This window comes from Anomaloglossus baeobatrachus, chromosome 1 (assembly GCF_048569485.1).
Source record: "Anomaloglossus baeobatrachus isolate aAnoBae1 chromosome 1, aAnoBae1.hap1, whole genome shotgun sequence".
Lineage (NCBI taxonomy): Eukaryota > Metazoa > Chordata > Amphibia > Anura > Aromobatidae > Anomaloglossus > Anomaloglossus baeobatrachus.
This window is the reverse complement of record NC_134353.1, coordinates 386,812,526-386,837,358: the sequence shown is the minus strand read 5'-3', so window position 1 is coordinate 386,837,358 and position 24,833 is coordinate 386,812,526.

Genomic DNA, 24,833 nt, shown 5'->3' with positions numbered 1-24,833 from the left:
CTGACAAAGTGCCGTGAAACAGCTGAAATATTAGAAGCATTGACATTTAGGGTGTCAGAGAGATGTCGCCTGATTCTTATTTTTAATGGGCTCCCAGTACAACCTATGTATTGAATTTTGCAAAGAGTGCATTCTATTAAATAAACTACAAAAGAAGTGTTGCAGTTGATGTAATTATTTATGTTATAGGTAAGACCTGTATGAGTGGACATGAATGTTTTACTGATTTTGGCATATCTGCAGGCTGTGCATTGGTTGTGGCCACAGCGAAAAAACCCTTTGCAGGAAAGCCAGTTTTTTTGTGCCGTAGAGTCTGTAACCACGCTAGGGGAGAGGATATTTGCCAAACTAACCGCCCGTTTAGCAACAAAGTTGATATCATGTTGCTCCAAAATACTGAAAAGAGTTTTATCTTGATGAAGTAGTGGTATATGTTTTTTGATGATTTTAATTATGTCATGATATTGGGGAGAATAGGTGGTACTGAATGTGATTTTATCAGAACCACCGATTGCTTTCTTTTTTTTGTTTTTCAACAAGTCAGCTCTATCAATATTATGAACTATATTGCAGGCTCTTTTTAAACACCAATTAGGGTAGCCCCGATTTTTTAGCTTGTTCACAGTTTTATTGCATTCCTGCGGAAACTGATCAGAAACCGAGCAATTCCTTTTGGTTCTGATCAATTCCCCCACGGGAATATTTTTTATAGTGTGTGCCGGATGGCAAGAATTAGCCAGCAGCACTGAATTGCAGTCAGTATCCTTGCAATATGGCATAACGTCAATACGGTTCTGATTCCCCACCAATGTGACATCAAGATAGTGAATCTTTTGAGAGTCAATATTATACGTGAATTTCAAATTAAAAGGATTGCTGTTGATGTAATCGATGAATTCTGGGATTTTCTGGATGTCACCCTTCCAAATTAACAGTAGGTCATCTATATATCTAGTATAGAAAATAATATGGTCTGAAAAAACATTGTGAAAAGAGTCAAAGATGTACATTTCCTCCAAAACCGCCACAACAATGTTGGCTAAGGAAGGGGAAAATTTCCCCCCCATACTAACGCCACACTTCTGTAGATAGAATTCCTTATTAAAAGAAAAATAGTTGTGTGTTAGAAGAAAGTTGACTGCTGTTACAATGTAATCCTGAATTTCGGAAGGGTATGAACTATGCTTGGAAAGAAAAAATTCCAGACATTCCAGTGCCACATGGTGGGGAATAGAAGGGTAGAGACTCACTATGTCACAAGTGATCCAGTTGTAGTCAGACTGCCAGGTGTGTGAATTAAGGTTGAACAAAAGGGCTTTGGTGTCTCTCAAAAAACCAGGTAATTCTTTTACAAGTGGCTGCAAAAAATGATCAACCCAGGAACCTAATTTTTCCCCCAATGATCCGATGCCCGAAATAATGGGCCTGAAAGGGGGGGGGGGGGGGGAAACCCCTTGTGGATCTTAGGAAGGGCATGGTAAATGGGGATCACTGGGAAGTCTACTTTTAAGAATTCAAAAACCTTTTGTGAAAAAATCCCACATTTGAGCCCATCCTCCAATAAGCTGTCAATCTTGGTTTTGAACAAGATAGTGGGATCTCCCTTGAGATGAATGTAAGTGTTAGTATCCTGTAATATGTCATTGTTCAATTTAATATACAAAGATAAATCTAACACAACAATCCCCCCTCCCTTATCAGGTTCTCTGAAAACCAATGTATTATTGTCCCTCAGAGAATCCAGTGCGGTTTTTTCTGCCAATGTAAGGTTGTGGGAAGAAGTTCCATGAGCCTGATCCAAAAGTACCAGATCTTGTTCAATCCTCTCCTGAAAAACATCCAATATGCCAGGACGAGATTGTAGGGGGTAGAAGTAGGGGTTGGATGTTTTGAAAGGTGGTTCAGGTAACTGATTAAATGACCTAGATTCCGATTCCAGTGCTCTTAAATCTGTAAGCCGAACAAGTTCATTAAAGCTCGGTATCACGTTGTCCTCTGTGATGTGAGAGTCTTGAAGAGTATTCACATTGGTGTCGGACGCAGGGTCAAAATGACACTTGAGTGTTAAATTCCTGGCAAATTTGTTAATGTCCAACAGGGTAGAGAATATGTCAAATTTTTTCGTTGGGCAAAATTTCAGTCCTTTGGACAAAGCAGATAGTTGGTCATCAGAGAGGATTTGGGCAGAAAGATCAATTCAAGGGGACCAATAACTGGTCCCCTTGAATTTTCAGATGGGATACTAGCGTATCGCATAGTCTGAATACTTGATAGGACTTGATATTGTATCTTTTTCATAACTATCATTCCTCCATTTTATAAGTTCAACAGTCTTTGAAACATTTGCACATTTTTACATTTATATTTCTCCAGAATAAATTTAATCCTCTAGAATACTTTACATGATCTGTGTATAGACATATATATTTATACATATTTTTTCAACTGCGGTTTCCTACACACATGTTTTTATTCCTGTCCCTTGTATATCTTCCCTGCATGGGATTATGCACCTGCCTGTTTTTAGTTTTAATTAAGCACTCAGCTTTGCCAATCATGTTTAATGTGTACCCTTTATATGGGATCATTTTGGGGTAAAACACATGCCATGAGTAAGACCTTCTGGTCGAAACGCGTTGGATAATCCGCTACCATACTTGTGCCTCTGTGCTTACTGGATTGAATACCTGATTTTAATAATAACTCCAATAAAAGAAAATAAATTTTTTTATTCATCTATACATTCTCCTTGATGCTGGATTTTTTTCCTTTCTGATGTTGTCTTCCGCCCGGGCCAGGGCGTTCCTTGCATCAGTGTGGAGTCCGGGAGTGAAGAGGGGTGAGCTGACACACATCTTCTTGTTTATACAGCTGGCTTTCTTTGTCGTGCCCCCCCTAAACATTATATTATTATAATATTCACAATTTTTTGTGAATCTATACCACTCCACATGGATTCCTCAATTAATAGGAGAACTCGGTTTAATGCCATATTCAACATCCAGACTTCCCAGTCCACAACTGAACTTGCAGAGGGAAATGCACATGCACAAGTAAATGAAGATTTTGAACAACTTTACAGATCATTGGAAAAACTCAAAACTAAAGAGACTAAGCTGTGGTGGGACTCTACTTCACTACATTCCTATGTAGAAAAAAATATGATACCACGCGGTCTCAGACTTTTAAAAAATCCTACTTTTTCAACTCACACAGAGGACTTTATGTGCAATTGGAATTCCATTCTATCTGACTGTTCCATCAAACTAATGGAGCTCATCATCAAGCATGAAGCTTCTGAATTAGATAACATCAAAAACCGTATACTGGAGACAGAAAAATCACTAGAGTCTTTTAAAAATCATAAAGACTTCAATAGCATGCAAAATGGTATGAATAAAAGACTTAACGACTTGGAAAATATTATTGCTGATAGAAAAAAGAAAAAATATGAAAGAGATACTCAGGACTACAAGCTCAACAAAGTCTACACCTGGCGTCTTCCTTCTTACTCCTCTCGTAGACATTTTAAACATCAAAATAAAACACCCTATACTAACCGCATCAGAAGGGTCAGTTTTGGTGATGTTAGCACTGCATCAGCTTCCACTAATTACACCATGGATGATTCTTCAGACTCTTCCAGTGAGCCTGAAACTAATCGCAGGAATTTCAACACCAACATCCCTAAAAAAATGTCAAAAAACTACAACGAAGAGGGGGCAGAAAGCACAGGAGGAAACAGATACCCAGATCGCCGCAAGAAAAGAAAGAGATATTAACATGCCCTGTCTGGAATCTTTCTGCCCAAATCCTCTCTGATGACCAACTATCTGTTTTGTCCAAAGGACTGAAATTTTGCCCAACGAAAAAATTTGACATATTCTCTACCCTGTTGGACATTGACAAATTTGCCAGGAATTTAACACTCAAGTGTCATTTTGACCCTGCGTCCGACACCAATGTGAATACTCTTCAAGACTCTCACATCACAGAGGACAACGTGATACCGAGCTTTAATGAACTTGTTCGGCTTACAGATTTAAGAGCACTGGAATCGGAATCTAGGTCATTTAATCAGTTACCTGAACCACCTTTCAAAACATCCAACCCCTACTTCTACCCCCTACAATCTCGTCCTGGCATATTGGATGTTTTTCAGGAGAGGATTGAACAAGATCTGGTACTTTTGGATCAGGCTCATGGAACTTCTTCCCACAACCTTACATTGGCAGAAAAAACCGCACTGGATTCTCTGAGGGACAATAATACATTGGTTTTCAGAGAACCTGATAAGGGAGGGGGGATTGTTGTGTTAGATTTATCTTTGTATATTAAATTGAACAATGACATATTACAGGATACTAACACTTACATTCATCTCAAGGGAGATCCCACTATCTTGTTCAAAACCAAGATTGACAGCTTATTGGAGGATGGGCTCAAATGTGGGATTTTTTCACAAAAGGTTTTTGAATTCTTAAAAGTAGACTTCCCAGTGATCCCCATTTACCATGCCCTTCCTAAGATCCACAAGGGGTTTCCCCCCCCCCCCTTTCAGGCCCATTATTTCGGGCATCGGATCATTGGGGGAAAAATTAGGTTCCTGGGTTGATCATTTTTTGCAGCCACTTGTAAAAGAATTACCTGGTTTTTTGAGAGACACCAAAGCCCTTTTGTTCAACCTTAATTCACACACCTGGCAGTCTGACTACAACTGGATCACTTGTGACATAGTGAGTCTCTACCCTTCTATTCCCCACCATGTGGCACTGGAATGTCTGGAATTTTTTCTTTCCAAGCATAGTTCATACCCTTCCGAAATTCAGGATTACATTGTAACAGCAGTCAACTTTCTTCTAACACACAACTATTTTTCTTTTAATAAGGAATTCTATCTACAGAAGTGTGGCGTTAGTATGGGGGGGGAAATTTTCCCCTTCCTTAGCCAACATTGTTGTGGCGGTTTTTGAGGAAATGTACATCTTTGACTCTTTTCACAATGTTTTTTCAGACCATATTATTTTCTATACTAGATATATAGATGACCTACTGTTAATTTGGAAGGGTGACATCCAGAAAATCCCAGAATTCATCGATTACATCAACAGCAATCCTTTTAATTTGAAATTCACGTATAATATTGACTCTCAAAAGATTCACTATCTTGATGTCACATTGGTGGGGAATCAGAACCGTATTGACGCTATGCCATATTGCAAGGATACTGACTGCAATTCAGTGCTGCTGGCTAATTCTTGCCATCCGGCACACACTATAAAAAATATTCCCGTGGGGGAATTGATCAGAACCAAAAGGAATTGCTCGGTTTCTGATCAGTTTCCGCAGGAATGCAATAAAACTGTGAACAAGCTAAAAAATCGGGGCTACCCTAATTGGTGTTTAAAAAGAGCCTGCAATATAGTTCATAATATTGATAGAGCTGACTTGTTGAAAAACAAAAAAAAGAAAGCAATCGGTGGTTCTGATAAAATCACATTCAGTACCACCTATTCTCCCCAATATCATGACATAATTAAAATCATCAAAAAACATATACCACTACTTCATCAAGATAAAACTCTTTTCAGTATTTTGGAGCAACATGATATCAACTTTGCTGCTAAACGGGCGGTTAGTTTGGCAAATATCCTCTCCCCTAGCGTGGTTACAGACTCTACGGCACAAAAAAACTGGCTTTCCTGCAAAGGGTTTTTTCGCTGTGGCCACAACCAATGCACAGCCTGCAGATATGCCAAAATCAGTAAAACATTCATGTCCACTCATACAGGTCTTACCTATAACATAAATAATTACATCAACTGCAACACTTCTTTTGTAGTTTATTTAATAGAATGCACTCTTTGCAAAATTCAATACATAGGTTGTACTGGGAGCCCATTAAAAATAAGAATCAGGCGACATCTCTCTGACACCCTAAATGTCAATGCTTCTAATATTTCAGCTGTTTCACGGCACTTTGTCAGTACACATGACAGATGCACGGACTCCCTAACTTTTATGGGCATTGAAAAAGTTACTAAGCCAACTAGAGGAGGAAATCATAGGAGAAAACTCCTTAACAGAGAGTCCTTTTGGATTTTCAGACTAGGCACTAGGGTACCGCACGGTCTGAACACCCGACAGGACTTGATCCTACAATATTCTTAAAATAATATTCTTCCATCTATAATTTCAACAACTCTTGAACCAATTATATATCTCCACATTTTTTTATAGATAGATCTTTGTCCATGCTTTCAACATTTCAGCCGTTTTACGGCACTTTAACAGCATATATTTGAAAGCATGGATTTCTGATTTATATGAATATGGAGAAATAAATTATCAAAATAGCTAGAGAAAGAAATTATGGGAACAAATTTCTCAATAACTGGTCCCCTTGAATTTTCAGATGGGATACTAGCGTATCGCATAGTCTGAATACTTGATAGGACTTGATATTGTATCTTTCTTATAACTACCGCACGGTCTGAACACCCGACAGGACTTGATCCTACAATATTCTTAAAATAATATTCTTCCATCTATAATTTCAACAACTCTTGAACCAATTATATATCTCTACAATTTTTTTTTTTTTCATAAATAGATCTTTGTCCATGCTTTCAATATTTTAGCCGTTTCACGGCACTCTACCAGCATATATTTGAAAGCATGGATTTCCTGATTTATATGAATATGGAGAAACAAATTATTAAAATAGCTAGAAAAAGAAATTATGGGAGCAAATTTCTCAATAACTGGTCCCCTTGAATTTTCAGATGGGATACTAGCGTATCGCATAGTCTGAATACTTGATAGGACTTGATATTGTATCTTTTTTATAACTATCATTCCTCCATTTTATAAGTTCAACAGTCTTTGAAACATTTGCACATTTTTACATTTATATTTCTCCAGAATAAATTTAATCCTCTAGAATACTTTACATGATCTGTGTATAGACATATATATTTATACATATTTTTTCAACTGCGGTTTCCTACACACATGTTTTTATTCCTGTCCCTTGTATATCTTCCCTGCATGGGATTATGCACCTGCCTGTTTTTAGTTTTAATTAAGCACTCAGCTTTGCCAATGATGTTTAATGTGTACCCTTTATATGGGATCATTTTGGGGTAAAACACATGCCATGAGTAAGACCTTCTGGTCGAAACGCGTTGGATAATCCGCTACCATACTTGTGCCTCTGTGCTTACTGGATTGAATACCTGATTTTAATAATAACTCCAATAAAAGAAAATAAATTTTTTTATTCATCTATACATTCTCCTTGATGCTGGATTTTTTTCCTTTCTGATAAACAGAAGTCCAATAGCCACGTTTAGGATGCCACTAGGTTCACTCAGTGTTTGCTAGTATAATGGCTTAGTTATAATGAATTTGAGTGTGCAATGCAGGCAGACGTGCTGCAAATATCTTTGCACTACTGGGACTATACAGAAGTCCAATAGCCATGTTTAGGATGCCACTAAGTTCACTCAGTGTTTGCTAGTATAATGGCTTAGTTAGGCTGTGTGCACACGTTGCGTTTTTTACCGCGGAAACGCTGCGTTTAGAACCGCAGCGTTTCAGTGGCAAATTGCATGCGTTCAGCTTTCCCAGCAAAGTGTATGAGAAAGCCGAATAATCAGTGCACACGCTGCGTTTCTAAACGCAGCGTTTTGGATGCCAAAAATCGGTGCGGAAAGAAAAGCAGCATGTCACTTCTTTTGTGCGGTGTGGCTGCGTTCTCTCCCCCATTAAATCAATGATGTGGGGTCAGAACGCAGCTACAGAGCTGCTTTTTTGTTGCGGTCCGCGGGCTTTGTCGGTATGCCAGAACGCAGGCATTTACCTGGAAGTGAGGTCAAGAGGTTTCCTGTTGACCTCACTTCCTGGCAAAGTCCTGGAAAGCCCCCTGTGTCGCCAAAGTGCCCGCCCCGACCCCCGACCCCCCTCCTGAAAATCCAACATGGCCGCGCGCACAGTAGCGCACCGGCCGCCCTGCTCCTATGATTTCTGTCGCATGTGCAATAACACATGCGACAGAAAACTGTTCCCCAGGCCCTGCCCGGTCACCCCCTATTCCCCCCGGTATTCCCCCTTACCTGTCCGGTCGCAGTGCTGATCCCCCGCGGCCCCCTCCTCCTTCACAGTAGACGCCGGTCAGTGCGGTCACATGTGCCAAGCAGCTGACAGCCAGCACTGTGTTCAGAGAGGTGTGCTGGCTGCTCGGCACTCTGCAGCTGTGACCCGGGGAGGGTGAGTGCAGATTTTTGGCACCCACTCTCCTCAAATGGAGGGTCTGCCCTCCTAGAAAATGGGGGATACGTTCCCTGAACGTGCCCCCATATTCTAGAAGGTCCAGAGGCGACGTGGGACGTCCAAATGGATTTCTGCGGACCCATTTTTTTCAAATTTTTTTATTAAATTGGAGAACAAGGGAATGATTTGGGGAGTGTTTTTTGTAATAAAAAATTTTTTTGTCATTTTTTTTTGCTTTTGTTTACTGTCAATTAGTTATGTCGGGTATCTAATAGACGCCGTGACATCACTAATTGCTGGGCTTGATGCCAGGTGACATTACACATCTGGTATCAACCTCATTTATTACCCCGTTTGCCAACGCACTAGGGCGCGGGATGAGTTGGGGCGAAGCGCCAGGATTGGCGCATCTAATGGATGCGCCACTTCTGGGGCGGCTGCGGCCTGCTATTTTTAGGCTAGGAAGAGTCCAATAACCATGGCTCTTCCCACACTGAGAATACCAGACCCCAGCTGTCAGCTTCACCTTGGCTGGTGATCTAATTTGGGGGGACCCCACGTTATTTTTTTTTTAATTCTTTATTTATAAATAAAAAAAAAAGCCTGGGGAGCCCTCCAAATTGATCACCAGCCAAGATGAAGCTGCCAGCTGTGGTTTGCAGGCTACAGCTGTCTGCTTTACCCTGACTGGCTATCAAAAATAGGGGGGACCCCACGCCATTTTTTCATTGTTTTTTTTTTTTTTTTATTGGATAAATACTAAGCTAGGCACCCTTTAGTGCCACATGAAAGATACTAAAGGTGCCAGCTTAGAATATGCAGGCGGGGGTGGGACGTTATATATATTTGACATCCATTCATCCATTGACGCTTTTTAGGTTGTGTGCCCACAATCAGGGTTTGCAGCGTTATGGGCGCTGAGTGTTTTCCCTGCGTCCATAATGCTGCGTTGTGCAGTAGAAGCACAGTGGAAGGATTTTTGGAGATCCCGTGCCCACTGTGCTTCTTTTCTCCGCAGCATAAACTGACCGGTGGCGCGGCTTCCCGAGCCTCAGCATGTCAATTTATGCTGCGGAGACGAGAGTGTTCTCTGCAGGTAGAATAGAGCTAAAGTCCACAGCAGCCTGAACCCAAATCGTGGGCATGGGCAGCTGCAGGAAGGCTGACACTGTGTACTAGACGCCGTTTCGCTGGATCATGGCCACATAGCCTTAGGCCCCTTTCACACGTCAGTGATTCTGGTACGTTTGTGCTTTTTTTTAAATGTACCAGGATCACTGACATACGCAGACCCATTATAATGAATGGGTCTGCTCACACGTCAGTGATTTTTCACTGCACGTGTCTCCGTGCAGCGTACCCGCGTGTGCGTGATTGCTGCACGGAGACATGTCCATTTTTTTCTGGCATCACTGATGTTCCACGGACCACGCAGTGGTGTGGTCCGTGAAACACGTGCCAGAAAAAAACGTGCTTTTAAAATAAAAATCATTTTAACTTACCCGGCGTCCAGCGATGTCCTCTGCAGCCGGTGCAGCCTGCTGCTTCTGAGCCGGCTCATTATTGTCGCGCATATTCATGATGTGCGACACAGCCGACCCGGAAGCAGCTGCTGCGGGGGTCAGCGCCAGCCGGATGCTGCACCGCGGGAGCGATCAGCACCATGGAGAGCGGGAGCGGGCGCAGGTGAGTTGATTACTGAGTGCAATCACGGGCCACGGAGAACGGAGCCCGGATTGCACTTAGACAACCCATGTGTGCCGTGATTCACGGCACACGGAGGGACATGTGCATGTTTTACACGCCAGTGAAAAACGTCAGTGTTTTTCACTGACGTGTGAAACGGGCCTAAAAGTGAGAATATTGTTGCTACAGCAACATTTTGGGTGAAGTAGCTGTGGATTCAAAATGCTTAATATACTCCTGAATACAATCCTTGAGGGGTGCAGATTCCAAAATGGGGTCACTTGTGGGGGTTTTCTGACGTATAGGTACCCAAGGGGCCCTGCTAATGTGACATGATGCGCGAAGTTTATTTCAACTTTTCCAAAATTCAAATGGTGCTCCTTCCATTCCAAGCCCTCCCATTTATCCAATCAGAATGTGGAGAAGGAAATTACATTACAGGTTTTTTTTTCCAAAGGTCTGTGTTCAACCAACTTTATTAACACTGACAAGTCTTAAAAAAACGCACCTAAAAAACGCATGAAAAACGCATGAAAAACGCATGTGTTTTCGATGCCTTTTTCTCAAAAAGCATTGTTTACAATTCTCCCCTCTGCCAGAGGGTGCGTTTTTTTCCGCGCTGAAAAAAAAGCAACATGTGCACATAGCCTTATAATGAGTTTGAGTGTGTAATGCAGCCAGACGTGCTGCAAATATCTTTGCACTACTGAGACTATACAGAAGTCCAATAGCCACGTTTAGGATGCCACTAAGTTCACTCAGTGTTTGCTAGTATAATGGCTTAGTTATAATGAGTTTGAGTGGGCAATGCAGGCAGAGGTGCTGCAAATATCTTTGCACTACTGGGACTATACAGAAGTCCAATAGCCACGTTTAGGATGCCACTAAGTTCACTCAGTGTTTGCTAGTATAATGGCTTAGTAACAATGAGTTTGAGTGTGCAATGCAGGCAGATGTGCTGCAAATATCTTTGCACTAGTGGGACTATACAGAAGTCCAATAGCCACGTTTAGGATGCCACTAAGTTCCCTCAGTGTTTGCTAGTATAATGGCTTAGTAACAATGAGTTTGAGTGTGCAATGCAGGCAGACGTGCTGCAAATATCTTTGCACTACTGGGACTATACAGAAGTCCAATAGCCACGTTTAGGATGCCACTAAGTTCACTGAGTGTTTGCTAGTATAATGGCTTAGTAACAATGAGTTGGAGTGTGCAAAGGGCAGGAGGGTACAGTGGCAGGGTTGTGGGTCTGGGTAGAGGAAAGGAAGCCTGCCTTTCTATCCCTCCTAATGGGGAAATGCAGCGAGGAAATCCCTGACCTTAGCTACACAGACGCTGTCATCTTGTGTAGCTGTTAAACTCTGTTTTCAGGACCTGTCACCTATGGCTCTGACCCTGCCGGTATGAGCCCTTAAAAGGACTGATAGAAAGTGCTATCCCTTTTCTGTACAGCGCTGTGTATAGAGCATACACAGCAGTATCGGAGATAGGCACTGCACCAGCGGTGACTGACACCAAGGACGCAGAAGAGATAATGGCGTCCGGACGGGCAGATACTCGTTTTTATAATGCAGGGACATGTGACATGGACATCCTATCACACATGCCGTTGCTTCTCTGGCTAAAAGTCCACTTAGCTGTGTGTGTGTCTGGGATTGGCTGACATGCTGGCCCGCCCCACTACACGCGCGCGCTTAGGGAAGGAAGACAAGGAAAAAAAAAAAATGGCGATCGCCATTATCCAAACAGCAGTGATCTGAATGCGCTGTTCCCGCACACTATACACTGAAATGTCATAATAGTGTGAGTCACAACTCTACTAGTCAATCAAGGAGGTAGTCCCGGCACACAGTGTATGAAAAAATTAGGACAAGTCCAGGTATGATATGCTTGAACAAGGTTTCTTTATTTTTCACCAAAATTACTGCACTGCCCAACGTTGCGGCTCACGCAGGAGCCTTCACCAGGGGCCAAGAGTACCAAGGTAAATGGTTGATAAGAGATCTTATAGGTGAATCAGGACCTGAGAACAGGAGGGAAAATTTAGAAGAGTCAGCTTAAGGAATACTCCGGTAGAAGAAAAAGTTGCTACATGTGAAGCAGACAAGGAGAGCGCCAATAAGGTACTGGCATACAATGTGAAGGGGCTCACACGGTAAGTTGGGGAATAAGATGATTGCAATAAGACACTGTCGTATATGTACTAGAATTATTAATCATATGTGGTATGATAAATAGATTGCCAGGATGACATCAGTGGTACTAAAAGCACTAGGATAAAGGTGAGAGCACCAGGGGAATACCTAAAGCGGCATGGTGATATAATCAGTATGTGGAGGGAGCCCAGGGACAACTCTACTAGTGACTGCGCACACAACATGGCCAAACAAAAGCAAGAGTGGAAACTCATTGGCAACACAGCCCATTGGAATAGGCAAATACGTGCATCCATTCAAAATCCATAGGCCTTGCCTCAGAGTCAAACCCACAAACTGTCGCAGCCCAAGCAAAGAGCCTACCACTACACCAACACAGAGAAGTAGGAAACTGCCTCTACATTAATTCACATAATCCTAGTGACTGCGCACACAACATGGCCAAACACAGTACCTGTCCTATCAATACAATGGAAACTCATAGGCAACACAGTCCATTGGACTAAGCAATTACATGCAGCCATACAAAGTCCATTGGCCTTGCCTCAGAGTCAACCCCACAACCTCTCACAGCCCAACCAAAAAGCCTACCACTACACCAACACAGAGAAGTGGGAAACTGACTCTACATTAATTCATATAATCCTAGTGACTGCGCACACAACATGGCCAAACAAAAGCAAAACACAGTATCTGGCACATCAATTAAATGAAAACTCATAGACAACACAGTCCATTTGACTAGGCAATTACATGCAGCCATACAAAGTCCATGGGCCTTGCCTCAGAGTCAAATCCACAAAATCTCGGAGCGCAAGCAAAGAGCCTACCACTACACCAACACAGAGAAGTGGGAAACTACCTCTACATTAATTCACATAATCCTAGTGACTGCGCACACAACATGGCCAAACAAAAGCAAAAGACAGTACCTTGCCTATCCATCCAATGGAAACGCAGTCCAATAGACTAGGCAATTATATGCAGCCATACAAAGTCCATGGGCCTTGCCTCAGAGTCGAACCCACAACCTCTTGTAGCCAAAGCAAGAAGCCTACCACTACACCAACACAGAGAAGTGGGAAACTGATTCTACAATAATTCACATAATCCTAGTGACTTCGCACACAGCATGGCCAAACAAAAGCAAAAGACAGTACCTGGTCTATCAATCCAATGGAAACTCATAGGCAACACAGTCCATTGGACTGGGCAATTACATGCAGTCATACAAAGTCCATGGGCCTTGCCTCAGAATCAAACCCACAACCTCTCGCAGCCCAAGCAAAGAGCTTACCACTACACCAACACAGAGAAGTGGAAAACTGATTCTACATTAATTCACATAATCCTAGTGACTGCGCACACAACATGGCCAAACAAAAGCAAAAGACAGTACCTGGCCCACCAATCCAACTGAAACTCATAGGCAACACATTCCCTTGGACTAGGCAATTACATGCAGCTATACAAAGTCCATGGGACTTGCCTCAGAGTCGATCCCACATCCTCTCGCAGCCCAAGCAAAGAGCCTACCACTACACCAACACAGAAAAGTGGGAATCTGAATCTACATTACTTCACATAATCCTAGTGACTGCGCACACAACATGGCCAAACAAAAGCAAAAGACAGTACCTGGCCTATCAATCAAATGGAAACTTATAGGCAACACAGTCCATTGGACTAAGCAATTACATGCAGCCATACAAAGTCTATGGGCCTTGCCTCAGAGTCGAACCCACAACCTCTCGCAGCCCAGGCAAAGAGCCTACTGTGACGACATGGACTTTCATGAGTTAAAGTTTCTTAAAATTCAGCCAGACAGGATGATAGATTGTTTATAGACGGGGGATAAGTCCCTCATTGATTTTACAAGACTCTTGTTGACTCATGTAATTGTGTTGGCCACTGAAAGACAGACGTATTGTTTCTCCAGACTCTTCCAGTAATCATTGTAATTGTAGTTGTGTATTGCTAATGTGATTACCTTGGTAGCCATTATCTAGTATGTGCATTCTAGACTACATGTATACCCTCAGTATTTCTGTAGACATCATGTGGATGAACATTGTCCATGCAGCTTGAGATTCCTCCAATGGGAGAGGCGATCTTGTCCAACCAATCGATGAGGAGGCAGTGTGCCCAGAGGGAGGGCTGTGGCTATAAGAGAGGACTTCTTTAAGCCACCAGATTGATGAAGGTTGTTGATGGATGCTGATGGATCCAGTCTAAGCTCTTAGGAGCTGACTAGAAGATCAGGATATCTATGGCTTCAATCTAGGGGCTCCGGTTCCGGTTGGAGACCATATCCACAGCCTAGGGATTTCAACTCCGGCTGCCAGGATTGTATCATCATACCAGGACTACCTAAGGAGGACACTCAGGTTGGGACAGTTCAGTCACCTGCTACAGACTTTGCAGACCTCACACAGCTTCCTAAATCTGGCATTATTCCCTTCTCGGTGGGTGCCTGCCAAAAGCGGGGTGCTGCTGGATTGGAGTAAGCGGCTCTGGAAGCTCTGAGGCAAGGACATTCTAATCTCTGGTGAGCTAGCGGAAGGGTGAGACTCTGTTGCCTGTTACATTTGTGTTTTGCTGGTTATGTGTTATGTGCCGTTAATTGTTTGGGAATCCAATAAAGTCTAATTATTGTGGTTCCCTCACCCTGTGTTGTCTGAGTAGTGTTCCGCCCACGGTTAAGGAGGTCGTGCATTCAGTTGGGATGAGCCCTGAGCCACGCTGTCTTTCTAAAGGCGGCTGGTTCAGTGGACAAGAGCACCCACTGAGCCCCGTGTCTCCACAATTGGTGGCAGCAGTGGGATACTACTCAGCCTGGTTTACCCAGGGGAGCTGCAGCGGACTGGTGTTCGTGGACACTGTCCAGGGCTCAACAACCAGGGAGGCGCATAAGCATACCTATCGGGCCATAAGGGAGGCATTCAGGTTTCGGACGCTGCCATGTCTAACCCCACCAGCTCAGCCATGGGACAAGGACCAGAGAGGAGTTACGACCGCAGCAGTAAATGGATGCTACAGGATCTGTGCCAGAGGCGAAAGATTATCTACTGGAACACTGAGACTCGGTCGGACTTGATCCAGAAATTAGTCCGTTGGGATGCCCAGAATGATGCAGAGGACGATGAGGATCCCGCCGATATTGACCCAGAGGATTTAAACTATGTGCCACATAATGAATCTAGTGACAATCGGGAATCAACTTTGTCCAAATTGGCCCAAGCCACAGCGTTGTTGGATGCATTGGGGCTCAGATCCTCAAGAGAAGAGAGGGCTTGGGTTCTGGAATATGTTTATGGGATTCCAGCTGCCGTACTGCTAGCACCAGCCGCTCGAGAAGGATGGTCCCACTACCCAGCAGAAGCTTCAGCAAAACAAAGGACTAAAACAGGGCCGGTGACTTGCCCAATCTATGGCGCTGGTATACTTGTGGGTGCCATGGACATATAGATAAAGATTGTCTCCAAAATCGTGGCCGCATGCTTGGAGCCCATTTGCCAGCTCAGCCGGTCAAGAGCCAGGGACTACAAGACACTGGTTCCTCCATTACCTTGGTAAGCCCAGTTATTGTTTCCCCAGAAGACCCTTTACCAGATTCCCAATTATCCATCTCCCTGGCTGAGGGCCAGCGCTCAGACGTCCCTCTGGCATGTGTGCAGTTGGACCTAAGGACCGATCAGGGAGAGGTCGAGGTGGACCTGGTGGATAGCCTCCCCACACCTGGTATTTTGGGAACTAACCAGGAAGCGTTCGATGTGGGACTTGTGAACAGTCTCCCTAAACCGAGCCTGACCAGAGCAAGGCTGATGTGGAGCTTATGAACAGCCTCCCCACCCCTGGTATTTTGGGAACTAACCAGGAAGCGATCGATGTGGGACTTGTGAACAGTCTCCCTATACCTGTCCTTGTGGAGACTGACCAGAGCAAGGCTGATGTGGAGCTTATGGACACCGTCCCCACACCAGTTACTTTGGGGTCTGACCACGAAGAGGTCCATATGGAGTTTATGGACAGCCTCCCCACACCTGTTGTTTCGGGGACTAGCCAGGAGGAAGTTGAAGTGGGGTTCATAGATGGCCCCACCAAGCCTGTTGTTTCGGATACCACTCAGAGGGAAGTGAAAGTGGGGCTTGGGGATTACCTGCTCACACCAGTCATTTTGGAGAATGACCTAGGACAAGGACTATCCAGTCAGTTTGAAGCAGCCATCACCCACTTCCAAGCCAAGCAGGACCCTGATGTGGATCTTTCTAACATCTTTTCCAAGGATAATTCACATTCCCAGTCTCCAGCATCCACTTCTGAGCCAAGAACCGTGAGTAAGCCTAACCAAGATGTAGCTATTGACTGGGGGAAGATTGATAGTAAGAAATATATGCAAGCCCAACTCATCGACCCCACCTTAGTGCTTGTCCACAATATGGCTGCTCAACTTAGGGGAGGTAAACAGGGGGAGGTGTATAGATGCGAGCCTCTGTTGCTGACCTCACCATTAAAAAGAACAATGCCGTCAAGAGGAGAAGGATGATCGGAAACCTATCATGTCTGGCTAATATTAAGAAGGGGGAGGAATGTGACGACATGGACTCTCATGGGTTAAAGTTTCTTAAAATTCAGCCAGACAGGATGATAGATTGTTTATAGACGGGGGATAAGTCCCTCATTGTTTTTACAAGACTCTTGTTGACTCATGTAGTTGTGTTGGCCACTGAAAGCCAGACGTATTGTTTCTCCAGACTCTTCCAGTAATCATTGTATTGTAGTTGTGTATTGCTAATGTGATTACCTTAGTAGCCATTATCTAGTATGTGCATTCCAGACTACATGTATACCCTCAGTATTTCTGTAAACATCATGTGGATGAACATTGTCCATGCAGCTTGAGATTCATCCAATTGGAGAGGCGATCTTGTCCAACCAATCGATGAGGACGCAGTGTGCCCAGAGGGAGGGCTGTGGCTATAAGAGAGGACTTCTTTAAGCCACCAGATTGATGAAGGTTGTTGATGGATGCTGATGGATCCAGTCTAAGCTCTTAGGAGCTGACTAGAGGATCAGGATATCTATGGCTTCAATCTAGGGACTCCGGTTCCGGTTGGAGACCATATCCACAGCCTAGGGATTTCGACACCGGCTGCCAGGATTCCATCATCATACCAGGACTACCTAAGGAGGACACTCAAGTTGGGACAGTTCAGTCACCTGCTACAGACTTTGCAGACCTTACACAGCTTCCTAAATCTGGCATTATTCCTTTCTCGGTGGGTGCCCGCCAAAAGCGGGGTGCTGCTGGATTGGAGTAAGCGGCCCTGGAAGCTCTGAGACAAGGACATTCTAATCCCTGGTGAGAAAGCGGAAGAGTGAGACTCTGTTGCCTGTTACATTTGTGTTTTGCTGGTTATGTGTTATGTGCCATTAATTGTTTGGGAATCCAATAAAGTCTAATTATTGTGGTTCCCTCACCCTGTGTTGTCTGAGTAGTGTTCCACCCACGGTTAAGGAGGTTGTGCGTTCAGTTAGGATGAGCCCTGAGCCACGCTGTCTTTCTAAAGGCGGCTGGTTCAGTGGACAAGAGCACCCACTGAGCTCCATGTCTCCACACATACCACTACACCAACACAGAGAAGTGGAACACTGATTCTACATTAATTCACATAATCCTAGTGACTGCGCACACAACATGGCCAAACAAAAGCAACAGACAGTACCTGGCCTATCAATCCAATCGAAACTCATAGGCATCACAGTCCATTGGACTAAGCAATTACACGCAGCCATACAATGTCCAATGGCCTTGCCTCAGAGTCAAACCCACAACCTCTCTCGGCCCAAGCAAAGAGCCTACCACTATACCAACACAGAGAAAAGGGAAACTGCTTCTACATTAATTCATCTAATCCTAGTGACTGCGCACACAATATGGCCAAACAAGAGCAAAAGACAGTACCTGGCCTATCAATCCAATGGAAACTCATAGGCAACACAGTCCATTGGACTTAGCAATTACATGCAGCTATAGAAAGTCCATGGGCCTTGCCTCAGAGTCGAACCCACAAACTCTCATAGCCCAAGCAAAGAGCCTACCACTACACCAACACAGAGAAGTGGGAAACTGACTCTACAATAATTCCCATAATCCTAGTGACTGCGCAAACAACATGGCCAAACAAAAGCAAAAGACAGTACCTGGCCTATCAATCCAATGGAAACTCATAGGCAACACTGTCCATTGGACTAGGCATTTACATGCAGCCATACAAAGTCCATGGGCCTTGCCTCAAAGTCAAACCCACAACCTTTCGCAGCCCAAGCAAAGAGCCTACCACTACACGAACACAGAAAATTGGGAAACTGATTCTACATTAATTCACATAATCCTAGTGACTGTGCACACAACATGGCCAAACAAAAGCAAAAGACAGTACCTGGCCTATCAATCCAATGGAAACTCATAAGCTACACAGTCCATTGAACTAAGCAATTACATGCAGCCATACAAAGTTCATGCGCCTTGCCTTAGAGTCAATCCCAAAACCTCTCGCAGCCCAAGTAAAGAGCCTACCACTACACCAACACAGAGAAGTGGGAAACTGATTCTACATTAATTCACATAATCCTAGTGACTGCGCACACAACTTGGCCAAACAAAAGCAAAAGACAGTACCTGGCCTATCAAGCCAATGGAAACTCGTATGCAACACAGTCCATTGAACTAGGCAATTACATGCATCCACACAAAGCCCATGGGCCTAGCCTCTGAGTCGAACCCACAACCTCATGCAGTCGAAGCAAAGAGCGTACCACTACACCAACACAGAGAAGTGGGAAACTGACTCTACATTAATTCACATAATCCTAGTAACTGCACACACAACATGGCTAATGGACTGCTCCTAGAAATTTGCTCTGTCATGGTTCAATAGGCTAGATAACTGGACTATGATGCCAACTATCTGTTTCATTTGAATGGAGAGAGCAGGTGTTCTGTGTATTTCTTTAATGTTGCATCTGTTATGGCTATAGGATCAAGGGAAGTAGGGGAAGCCCCATTCCTCATGTCCCTTCAATGGTCTAGTGGTAAGATGGTGGTCTTTGATGTGTGACCTTGGCAGTTCAAATTCTAATGAACACTCCTGGCAATTTGCTCTGTCATGGTCCAATAGGCTAGTATACTGGACTATGCTGACGCCTATTTGTTTGAATGGAGAGAGCAGGTGTTGTGTGTATTTCTTTAATTTTGCCCTGTTGCGTCTGTTATGGCTATTGGATCAAGAGAAGTAGGGGAAGCTGAATTTCTCATGTCCCTTCCATGGTCTAGTGGTAAGTTGGTGGTATTGGTTGTGTGACTTTAGAAGTTCAAATACCAACAGACTCTCCAGGAAGTTTGCTCCGTCATAGTCCAGTAGGCAAGTTGACTGGTCTATGATGACACATTTCTGTTTCCGTTGAATGGAGAGAGTGGGTTTTGTGTGTGGTTCTTTAATTTTGCCCTTTTGCGTCTGTTCTGGCTACAGGATCAAGGGAAGTAGGGGAAGATGTGTTTCCCATGTCCTTTCCGTGGTCTAGTGGTAAGTTGGTGTTCTAGTGGTAAGTTGGTGGTCTTGGATGTGTGACCTTGTGAGTTCAAATTCCAATGGACGCTTCTTGAAATTTGTTCTGTCATTGTCCAATAGGCTAGTTGACTGGTATATGATGACACCTATCTGATTCATTTAAATGGAGAAAGCAGGTGTCTTTCTTTAATTTTGCCCTGTTGCGTCTGTTCTGGCTATAGGATCAAGGGAAGTAGGGGAAGCTGTGATTCCCATGTCATTTCCATGGTCTAGTGGTAAGTTGGTGGTCTTGGATGTGTGACCTTGGGAGTTCAAATTCCTAGGGACTCTCCTGGAAGTTTTCTCTGTCATGGTCCAATAGGCTAGTTGACTGGTCTATCTTGACGCTTATCTGTTTCCTTTGAATGGAGAGAGCAGTTGTTGTGTGTATTTCTTTAATTATGCCCTTTTGCGTCTGTTTTGGCTATAGGATCAGGGGAAGCAGGGGAAGCCACACATTCCATGTACCGTCCACGGTCTAGTTGGAAGTTTGCGGTCTTGGATGTGTGACCTTGGGAGGTCAAATCCCAATGGATGCTCCTGGAAATTTGCTCAGTCATGGTCCAATAGGCTGGATGACGTTTATCTGTTTCCTTTGAATGGAAAGGGTGGTTATGTTTCTTTAATTTTGCCCTGTTGCGTCTGTTCTGGATATAGGATCAAGGGATGTAGGGGAAGCTGTGTTTTCCATGTCTCTTCCATAGTCTAGTGGTAAGTTAGGGGTCTTGGATGGGTGACCTTGGGAGTTCATATCCTAATGGATGCTCCTGGAAAGTTGCTCTGTCATTTTCTAATAGGCTAGTTGACTGGTCTATCATGACGCTTATCTGTTTTCTTTGAATGAAGAGAGCAGGTGTTGTATTTACTTCTTTAATTTTGCCCTTTTGCGTCTGTTATGGCTATAGGATCAAGGAAAGTAGGGAAAGCTGTGTTTCCCATGTCGTTTCCATGGTCTAGTGGTAAGTTGGTGGTCTCTTCGATGTGAGACCTTGGGAGTTCAAATTCCAATGGATGCTCATGGAAATTTGCTCATTCATGATCCAATAGGCTAGTTGACTGGTCTATGATAACGCATATCTGTTTCCGTTGAATGGAGAGAGTGGGTTTTGTGTGTGGTTCTTTAATTTTGCCCTGTTGCATCTGTTCTGGCTATAGGATCAAGGAAAGTAGGGGAAGCTGTGTTTCCCATATCCTTTCCATGGTCTAGTGGTAAGTTGGTGTTCTTGGATGTGTGACCTTGTGAGTAGAGTTGAGCGCGGTTCGAGGTTCTCCAGTTCTAGGCTCGAGTGATTTTGGTGCCTGTTCTAGATCGAACTAGAACTCGAGCTTTTTGCAAAAGCTCGATAGTTCTAGAAACGTTCGAGAACGGTTCTAGCAGCAAAAAAACAGCTAATTCCTAGCTGGCTTTCCGCTGTAATAGTGTAAGTCACTCTGTGACTCACACTATTATGACATTTCAGTGTATAGTGTGCGTGAACAGCGTCTTCAGATCACTGCTGTTTGTATAATGGCGATCGCCTTTTTTTTTTTTTTTTTTCCTTGTCTTCCTTCCCTAAGCGCGCGCGTCTTATGGGGCGGGCCAGCATGTCAGCCAATCCCAGACACACACACAGCTAAGTGGACTTTTAGCCAGAGAAGCAAGGGCATGTGTGATAGGATGTCCATGTCACATGTCCCTGCATTATAAAAACGGACATTTTCCTCTAGGACGCCATTATCTCTTCTGCGTCCTTGGTGTCAGACATCACTGGCGCAGCTCCGTCCTGAGTCCTATCGCTGATACAGCTGTATGCGCTCCATACACAGCGCTGGACAGCATAGGGATAGCACTTTCCGTCAGTCCTTTTAAGGGCTCGTACCGGCAGGGTCATAGCCATAGGTGACAGGTCCTGAAAACAGCGACAGCGTCTGTGTAGCTAAGGTCAGGGATTTCGTCGCTGCATTTCCCCATTAGGAGGGAATAGAAAGGCAGGCTTCCATTCCTCTACCCAGAGCCCCACAATCCTGGCACTGTACCCTCCTGTCTAGAGATGAGCGAACCGGTCCCGGTTCGGGTCGAGGCGGTTCACCGAACGGAGGTCCCGTTCGTGTTCGGTTCGTCGAACGTTCGACGAACCGAACTCGAACTGCATAGGAAACAATGGCAGGCAATCACAAACACATAAAAACACCTAGAAAACACCCTCAAAGGTGTCCAAAAGGTGATAAACAACTCACAACACAAACACATGGGAAAGTGACAAGGACATATACTCATGCGAAAACAAAAGAGCTGGACAAGGAAAGAGAGGAGGACACACAGATATATGAGTATATGCAAGGAAACATCGATTCCATTATTGTGCAACTTGAGCCCTGCTCATTTTAGGCTTCCAATCTGGATAAATTGCCTGAGCTCGCCACGTACGCCTTGGGAATCTTGTCGTGTCCTGCAGCCAGCGTTCTCTCGGAACCTGTCTTCAGTGCTGCTGGGGGTCTGCTGGCAGATAAGCACACGTGTCTGTCCACTGACAATGTGGACATGGCTCTCAGAGGACTTTTCTTCCCCTGGGTCAGCCAGGGGACGGGAAAGGCACGCGTATTTTTGAGAGTGCTTCATGCAAAGCATCTTTTTCTTTTTCAAAAGGGGGGGTCAACTGATGCCAGTCAAGTGGGGTGTGTGTGGCCCAGTTAGTGGCAACGAGGGAGACTGTGGTTGGAGTCCCCTCGCTGTGTTTCTAAAAGAACCAAGATGAACAAGTCATGGCTCTCAGAGGACTTTTCTTCCCCTGGGTCAGCCAGGGGACGGAAAAGGCACGCGTATTTTTGAGAGTGCTTCATGCAAAGCATCTTTTTCATCTTGAAAATGGGGGTCAACCGATGCCAGTCAAGTGGGGTGTGTGTGGCCCAGTTAGTGGAAACGAGGGAGACTGTGGTTGGAGTCCCCTCGCTGTGTTTCTAAAAGAACCAAGATGAACAAGTCATGGCTCTCAGAGGACTTTTCTTCCCCTGGGTCAGCCAGGGGACGGGAAAGGCACACGTATTTTTGAGAGTGCTTCATGCAAAGCATCTTTTTCTTTTTCAAAAGGGGGGTCAACCAATACCAGTCAAGTGGGGTGTGTGTGGCCCAATTAGTGGCAACGAGGGAGACTGTGGTTGGAGTCCCCTCGCTGTGTTTCTAAAAGAACCAAGATGAACAAGTCATGGCTCTCAGAGGACTTTTCTTCCCCTGGGTCAGCCAGGGGACGGGAAAGGCACGCGTATTTTTGAGAGTGCTTCATGCAAAGCATCTTTTTCATCTTGAAAATGGGGGTCATCCGATGCCAGTCAAGTGGGGTGTGTGTGGCCCAGTTAGTGGAAACGAGGGAGACTGTGGTTGGAGTCCCCTCGCTGTGTTTCTAAAAGAACCAAGATGAACAAGTCATGGCTCTCAGAGGACTTTTCTTCCCCTGGGTCAGCCAGGGGACGGAAAAGGCACGCGTATTTTTGAGAGTGCTTCATGCAAAGCATCTTTTTCATCTTGAAAATGGGGGTCAACCGATGCCAGTCAAGTGGGGTGTGTGTGGCCCAGTTAGTGGAAACGAGGGAGACTGTGGTTGGAGTCCCCTCGCTGTGTTTCTAAAAGAACCAAGATGAACAAGTCATGGCTCTCAGAGGACTTTTCTTCCCCTGGGTCAGCCAGGGGACGGGAAAGGCACGCGTATTTTTGAGAGTGCTTCATGCAAAGCATCTTTTTCTTTTTCAAAAGGGGGGTCAACCAATACCAGTCAAGTGGGGTGTGTGTGGCCCAATTAGTGGCAACGAGGGAGACTGTGGTTGGAGTCCCCTCGCTGTGTTTCTAAAAGAACCAAGATGAACAAGTCATGGCTCTCAGAGGACTTTTCTTCCCCTGGGTCAGCCAGGGGACAGGAAAGGCACGCGTATTTTTGAGAGTGCTTCATGCAAAGCATCTTTTTCATCTTGAAAATGGGGGTCAACCGATGCCAGTCAAGTGGGGTGTGTGTGGCCCAGTTAGTGGAAACGAGGGAGACTGTGGTTAGAGTCCCCTCGCTATGTTTCTAAAAGAACCAAGATGAACAAGTCATGGCTCTCAGAGGACTTTTCTTCCCCTGGGTCAGCCAGGGGACGGGAAAGGCACGCGTATTTTTGAGAGTGCTTCATGCAAAGCATCTTTTTCTTTTTCAAATGGGGGGTCAACCAATACCAGTCAAGTGGGGTGTGTGTGGCCCAATTAGTGGCAACGAGGGAGACTGTGGTTGGAGTCCCCTCGCTGTGTTTCTAAAAGAACCAAGATGAACAAGTCATGGCTCTCAGAGGACTTTTCTTCCCCTGGGTCAGCCAGGGGACGGGAAAGGCACGCGTATTTTTGAGAGTGCTTCATGCAAAGCATCTTTTTCATCTTGAAAATGGGGGTCAACCGATGCCAGTCAAGTGGGGTGTGTGTGGCCCAGTTAGTGGAAACGAGGGAGACTGTGGTTGGAGTCCCCTTACTGTGTTTTACATGCTTTTAGAAGGGCATGACATGGCTTAGAGGTTGACTTTCAGCATCTGGAAACTGTTGGCTACCAAAATGCTGCCTTTCCAACCTTTTTAACCGTGGATTTTCGTGACCTTATGCCCATCGCAGTGCCCCAAGAGCCGATGCCCAGACGCCACTCCTTCTCCAACAAAGGCGTGCACGCGCTACACCAGCATGTCGCACTACACATCACTGATTCCTTGAGAAACTCTGTGTGACAGGGTGCATTTCACCACAGATAATTGGCCCAGTAAGCATGGACAGGGGCGTTACATGTCGCTGACTGGGCAATGGGTTACTGTGGGGAGAGATGGAGAAGGGTCTGCTGTACAAGTCTTGCCGTCCCCACGAGTTGTTTCAATCCTTTTTCTGTATGTAGAAGTTAATACACTGCTTCTGCCTCTTCAACCTCGTGTGGGTCCTCCACCTTGGCGCAAACCCTGTGTGGTCAGGCCACCCTTCCTTGTAACTGCGCACAAGGAATACCACACACCTCCTTACTATGCTGGCAGCAGAGCTCAATGCCATCAGGCGGTCAAAGATTTACTTTGAAATGTATGGGAAATGTGAGTCACACCGCTGAGAAGTTGTGGACGGTTAGCTCTGGAG